This window comes from Hylobates moloch, unplaced genomic scaffold, assembly GCF_009828535.3.
Source record: "Hylobates moloch isolate HMO894 unplaced genomic scaffold, HMol_V3 SCAFFOLD_6, whole genome shotgun sequence".
NCBI lineage: Eukaryota > Metazoa > Chordata > Mammalia > Primates > Hylobatidae > Hylobates > Hylobates moloch.
In genome coordinates this window covers 71,391,670-71,398,612 of record NW_026652281.1, presented here as the reverse complement: position 1 = coordinate 71,398,612, position 6,943 = coordinate 71,391,670, and positions in this window count along the sequence as shown.

The following is a 6,943-nucleotide window of genomic DNA, read 5'->3' as shown; positions in this document are numbered from 1 at the left end:
GAGCCTGAGCCACTAAGGACTCCAACTTCCTCCCAGAGCACATAGATTTTTCTTACTCAATGGAAAAGGTTTTTTGTTGTTTGGGTTTTTTGTTTGTTTGCTTTTTTGCTTTTAAACACTGAGCAATTGGAGCCATAACTTGTTTTTGCAAAACTGACTCCTGTATTTTGATTATTTTGATCTTAAAAGCAAAAAGGACTTATGCAACACTCTAGGTGCTCTCAAAAGATATGCTTTAGTGGCCTTCAAGAGAAGGAAAATATGTGTATGCTTTATTCTGAAAGTTAGTGGTGAAGAAAGACCAGCTTGGTGTGACCGTTGTCTGATATGAATGATCTGAACTATAATTATACGTTAGTGTTTGTGTGTGGTTGGGCACAAATTAGAAATGCTATTCACGATGTGATTTTTATGACTTTGTCATTAAGTAGGGATTTGTGGTATTCCTCAAACATTCCAAGAGGCAAACCACAAAACTCTGAATGGTGAAAGTTGTCTTTATTTTGAAAAACTATAGTGAGCACTGGATGTTCTTATTGCTAGTTAGCTTTTTGAAAAATCTATTGCCAATGTTACTGAAACCAAACTTGGTAACAGGTTACAACAGAAGCCCCCTAAGCTCCAGAGGACAGAATCTGTGTTTCAGTCACTCTAAATCCGGAGCCTGGCAATGCTTTGTAAATAAATGGCAGGTGCAGACAGGGGTTCTAGCAATGGAGTGAAAAGCAGACAGACCCTACCACCCCCACTGCCCCTCAGGAGTCCACTATTACTTCAGGTTGGCACTCGTATGAATAGGGCTTTTACTTATTATCTCAGCCTCAAAATGAATAGCCTCTCAATCTCCAAATAAAATATCTTATACAGATTTACTATGTTGCCTCACTGTTTTCCTTAGAGTATAAAATCTTTTAGCTAAAGTATATTGAAAGGGAAATCAATGAAGAGGGAGAACTAGGAGATAATGTGTTCACCTTACTTAACTGGAATGAAAGTTTTTGGTTTTTGTTGTCTTTTAATAGATACTGAATTTGACCTTTGCTTAGCACCCTAAATCATAGGGATAGCCTACTATTCTATCTATGGTAGAAATATAGTTGTTGATCCACTATGAGAGATTAACTTCTAAATCTAAGCTGACAGTACAGGTTTATAACAACGAAAGACAGAAACAGGTCATCTGTTGGTTAGCTTGTAACCTGATTACAAACCTTCTGTTTGCTTAAAAAAAAAAAAATGTGGCAATATATACACAGAATCTGGTAGTGCCTCAGCCTACCTTGAATACTTTCATATGAGCTCTGGATTACAAATCTTCTGTTTGCTTTAAAAAACAAATGTGGCAATATATACACAGAATCTGGTAGTGCCTCAATCTACTTTGAATACTTTCATATGCGCTCTGGTATCCCCATCATTAGCTTCCAAAAGGAAATTACTATGCAAGTTCTTAGAATATACTATTGTCTTTGGAACACTTCAAACAGAAGAGTGGTAACCAGAATACCTGAAGCAGGTAGATCATCTGATGGCTTACATGAAACTGCTTTCATATCATCTAGTTATTGAAATGTTTACCACGTTGATGCCACGTTTGTTTGAAAACACTACTAAATACCATAAACATTATGGGAGGATGGCTAATGACTCATACTATTTGGTACCAGGCAACTTAAAACAGAGAAAATGGAAACCGGAAACTAATATCACATGGTTCCGATATGAATGATGCCGCAAAGTCGAGATTTCATTTCCAAGAAATATTTTTAGCAACTCTGGCTAGGCAGATTTTCAACATGTTTATCATCTCTGGTTAGGTAGATTTTCTACTCTGGGAAACCTACAGATGTTTGCTCTAAAACTGACAAAGGGGTTTTGGAAGGAGTGGCGTGGAACAAATGAAGTAGTGGGTTATCTTCTTCAAAGAGCTCTTAAGAGGCTGGGCACGGTGGCTCACACCTGTAATCCCAGCACTTTGGGAGGCCAAGGCGGGAAGATCACCTGAGGTCGGGTGTTAGCAACAGGCCCCCAAATCTGGCAATAAACTGGCCCAAAAACTGGCCATAAACAAAATCTCTACAACACTGTGACATGTTCATGATGGCCATGACGCCCACGCTGGAAGTCTGTGGGGTTTACTGGAATGAGGGCAAGGAACACCTGGCCCACCCAGGGCAGAAAACCGCTTAAGGCATTCTTAAACCAAAAACAGTAGCATGAGTGATCTGTGCCTGGACGTGTTCCTGCTGCAGATAACTAGCAACAGCCATCACTTTGTTTCGGCCCGTCCCTTTATTTCCCATAAGGAATACTTTTAGTAAATGTTATGACTGGCTTGCTGTCAATAAATATGTGGGTAAATCTCTGTTCGAGGCTCTCAGCTCTGAAGGCTGTGAGATCCCTGATTTCCCACTCCACAATCTATATTTCTGTGTGTATGTCTTTAATTCCTCTAGCACCGCTGGGTTAGGGTCTCCACCACTGAGCTGGTCTTGGCAGTCGGGAGTTCGAGATCAGCCTGACCAACACGGAGAAACCCAGTCTCTACTAAAAAAAATACAAAAATTAGCCAGGCATGGTGGTGCATGCCTGTAATCCCAGCTACTTGGGAGGCTGAGGCAGGAGAATAACTCCAACCCAGGAGGCAGAGGTTGTGGTGAGCCAAGATCCGGCCATTGCACTCCAGCCTGGGCAACAAGTGCAAAACTCTGTCTCAACAACAACAAAAAAAAGCTCTTAAGAGCACACAAACATAGGAACTTTGTGAAGTCTCAGGACAAAGCAAAAAACAACATCACTAACAGACCATAAAATTAGAAATCAGTCACAAAGGCCGGGCGCGGTGGCTCACGCTTGTAATCCCAGCACTTTGGGAGGCCGAGGCGGGCGGATCACAAGGTCAGGAGATCGAGACCACGGTGAAACCCCGTCTCTACTAAAAATACAAAAAATTAGCCGGGCGTCATGGCGGGCGCCTGTAGTCCCAGCTACTCAGAGAGGCTGAGGCAGGAGAATGGCGTGAACCCGGGAGGTGGAGCTTGCAGTGGGCCGAGATTGCACCACTGCACTCAAGCCTGGGCAACAGAGCGAGACTCCGTCTCAAAAAAAAAAAAAAAAAAAAAAAGAAATCAGTCACAAAAAGCCAGTCAAAATATCCAAGAATTTATGGTTGAAGATTGATGAAATTGACAAAATATTTAGACCTGAATTTTACATATGCACATATCAAAACTTGCAAAATGTAGCTGATGTGGTCTTTTGAAGGAGAAGAGGTAAAAAATAATCAGTTCAAAAAATTATACTAAAGATTAGGCCGGGTGCGGTGGCTCACGCCTGTAATCTCAGCACTTTGGGAGGCCAAGGCGGGCAGATCACGAGGTCAGGAGATCGAGACCGTCCTGGCTAACACGGTGAAACCTTGTCTCTACTAAAAATTCAAAAAAATTAGCCAGGCATGGTGGCAGGCGCCTGTAGTCCCAGCTACTCAGGAGGCTGAGGCAGTAGAATGGTGTAAACCCAAGAGGCGGAGGTTGCAGTGAGCCGAGAACGCGCCACTGCACTCCAGCCTGGGCGACAGAGCGAGACTCCGTCTCAAAAAAAAAAAAAAAAAAAAAAATTACACTAAAGAGTAAACTCAAAGAAAGTAGAGGAAAAGAATGAATTAAAGATCTGTGTTTATAAATAAAAATAAAAGTAACGGAGCAAAAAGATGGGCATTAGAAAATAGTCATTTCTGACCTCTGGTCAGATAAAGGGAAAAAAGCAAAAAATTAGCTATGTTAGGAATATAAATGGGGACAACACTACAGATAAAATAGTTTTGTAAGACTAAAATGTATTATATGTATACAAGGGAATAGTATACTCTTTAAAAAGAATTAGATAAACAGGTACCAAACAAGCCTCAAAAAATACGACTGGCAGAAATATTCCTAGAAGGAATCCTTTAGTCAATATGCACAAAGCATTTAAGCATTTCATTATTTTTGTTTTGTTTTTGTTTTTGTTTTTTTGAGACAGAGTCTTGCTCTGTTGCCCAGACTGGAGTGCAGTGGCGCAATTTTGGCTCACTGCAAACTCTGCCTCCCAGGTTCAAGCGATTCTCCTGCCTCAGCCTCCCAAGTAACTGGGATTACAGGTGCACACCACCATGCCTGGCTAATTTTTGTATTTTTAGTAGAGACGGAGTTTCTCCATGCTGGCCAGGCTGGTCTTGAACTCCTGACCTCAAGTGATCTGACCACCTCAGTTTCTCAAAGTGCTAGGATTACAGGCGTGAGCCACTGCACCCAGCCTTCATTGTACCTCTTTTTGTCACTAGAGGTACATTTTGTTCTAATAACTAAGACCCCAAAGCATCCTTTTAAGCTTTATAGTTTTGTAAAATGGTTAAAAATAACATTTTCCACCAATGACACAGATAAAATTTTAAAGTGTGGTCATATTATTCCATTTTTATTTTAAGGATATACATATATGCAATTTGTATATGGATATGATTTTTTGAATGGTGAACAGAAACTTAGTGGTCAGGTAGCTGGATGCGGTGGCTCACGCCTGGAATCCCAGCACTTTGGGAGGCTGAGGTGGGTGGATCACCTGAGTTCAGGAGTTCGAGGCCAACCTGGCCAATATGGTGAAACCCAGTCTCTACTAAAAATACAAAAAATTAGCCGGGCGCGGTGGTGGGCGCCTGTAATCCCAGGTACTCGGGAGGCTGAGGCAGGAGAATCACTTGAACCCAGGAGACGGAGGTTGCTGTGAGCCAAGATCACGCCATTGCACTCCAGCCTGGGCAACAAGAGTGAAACTCCGCCTCAGGAAAAAAAAAAGAAAGAAAGAAAGTAAGACAGAGAGAGAGACAGAGAGGAAGAGAGGAAGAGAGAAAGAGAGGAAGGGAGGAAGGAAGGAAGGATGGAAGGAAGAAAGGAAGGAAGGAAGGAAACTTAGTGGTCAGATGGCAACTATGGGAGGGGAGGCAGAAGGTAATTTATTTTTCATTTCATATCCTTCAACTATGAGAAATTTTGTCATATGTGTTTATATTTTACATTGTTTCATTGATTCTAAAATGCCTTTTCTTCATAACCCTGAAATTGGAGTGTTTCTTACAATCATTGGTGTGTCACATTTTTTTCTGGCCTGTGGTAATGGGTTAAAAATGATAAATTGTAAAATCAATGACGTCTTAGGAATAATGAAAAATAGTTTAATAGTGAATGAAGAACTATGTAATTTTAACGGTTCACATTTACTCTTGGGTATGTTTCCAGAGGATAATTGAATGGGGATAGATTTTAAATAGATTTAATTGGGTACTTCCGTAATTTAGTGACCAACTTCTGTGTACAACAAGGTACTGTGCTTTGAGGATGATGGGAGAATACAGGGAAGAACGAAATCGCCTCTGATCGTACTTTCTCCACGGATTTAAGTGTCTGGGCTCTAGTGGGGGAATGATACTCTTCATGCGAAATTCACTTTTTAAAAAGGCTTAGAAACCTGACCAGCGGCTCTCAGCTGCAGCTCATCAACCACACAACTCCGAATACGCCCACACATCAGTGCGCTGGGTTAAGAGGAGAAGCGGCTGCGGCTGAGCTTTCCTAAAAACAGCTATTTGGGGACCCATTTCCTGTTGGAGTCTGAAAGGCGCACGCACCAGAGCCAGTGGCAAAGCAACTTAAGCTGCAGACTCCTCCTGTCCACCCCCAGCCGCGACGTCCCCTGGGGGCCCTTAGCAGACTGCCAGGCGAGTGTCCCCGCCCTGTGCCTTGAATTTAGCCAAACTCCTTTAATATCAGGCCTGGCGCGGTGGTTCACGCCTGTAATCCCAGCACTTTAGGAGGCTGAGGCAGGAGGATCGCTTGAGGCCAGGAGTGAAATTAGCCGGACATGGTGGCGCGCGCCTTTCTGTGGTCCCAGCTAATCCGGAGGCTGGGGCGAAAGGGTGGCCTGAGCCCGGGAGATAGAGGCTGCAGTGAACCGTGTTGGCGCCACTGCACTCCAGCCTGGGCGACAGGGCAAGACCCTGCCTCAAAAACAAAACAAACTGTAATATCGTTCAAGAACGTGTGAAGGACACTTGGAAAGTTACCAGGCCCCTTCTCTCCTGGGCGCCCGCGGCCCTAGAACGCCGGCCTCACCTGCAGACGCGCGCCCTCCTCCCCGGATGCGCAGGTGACCCCGGCGGGCGGCGCGGGAAAGGGAAGAGCTCCGCGAGGCCGCGCAGGAAAGGGAAGAGCTCCGCGAGGCCGCGCGGGGAGGAAGCGGGAGAAGCCGCTCTTCCAATTCCACTCGCAGTCTGCGCGTGGGGGAAACGAGTGCCCGGCGTATGAAACGCCTAACTTCGCGAAATAAAGAGAGACGCATGAAAGTTCAAGAATTCTGTCCAAACTCAAGGGCCCTTTCTCATTTAGGGGCAACCCTGTCACTACATCATAAACTTTTAAATCCATGATCCCCACGTTACAAAAGCAGAAGTCCCTTTTACACTTTTAGCGAAAACAACTTTGCCGGTGTCCCACACGGAGGGAGGGAGGACGGGAGGCCACGCCAGGGCTGCGGGGCTGCAGGGCTGCAGGGCGTGGACGCATCCTGGCCGGGGCGTCCACTGTCGACGTCTCCACATCCCAGGAGGGTCCAGACGGCCGCGGGAAGCAGCCGGCGAGAAGTGCGGCCCCATTCCAAGGACTCCGCCAGTCTGAGTCACTGACAGCTTCGCAAATCAACGGCGCCCAGAGGTAAAAACTTCTCATTTTGACTTCTAGGCCCGGCAGTGGCCGGCGGCCAGGGCCCCCCAGTAGGGCGGGGCGGGGCGGGAGGCATACAGCCAGAGGGGCTTGCGGGCGGCGGCGGAGGGACCGCGGGGAGGGGGCGCCGAGCGGCGGCAGCGCAGAGACTCTCACTGCGCGCCGGGGGGCGCCCTTCCTCGCTCGCGCCC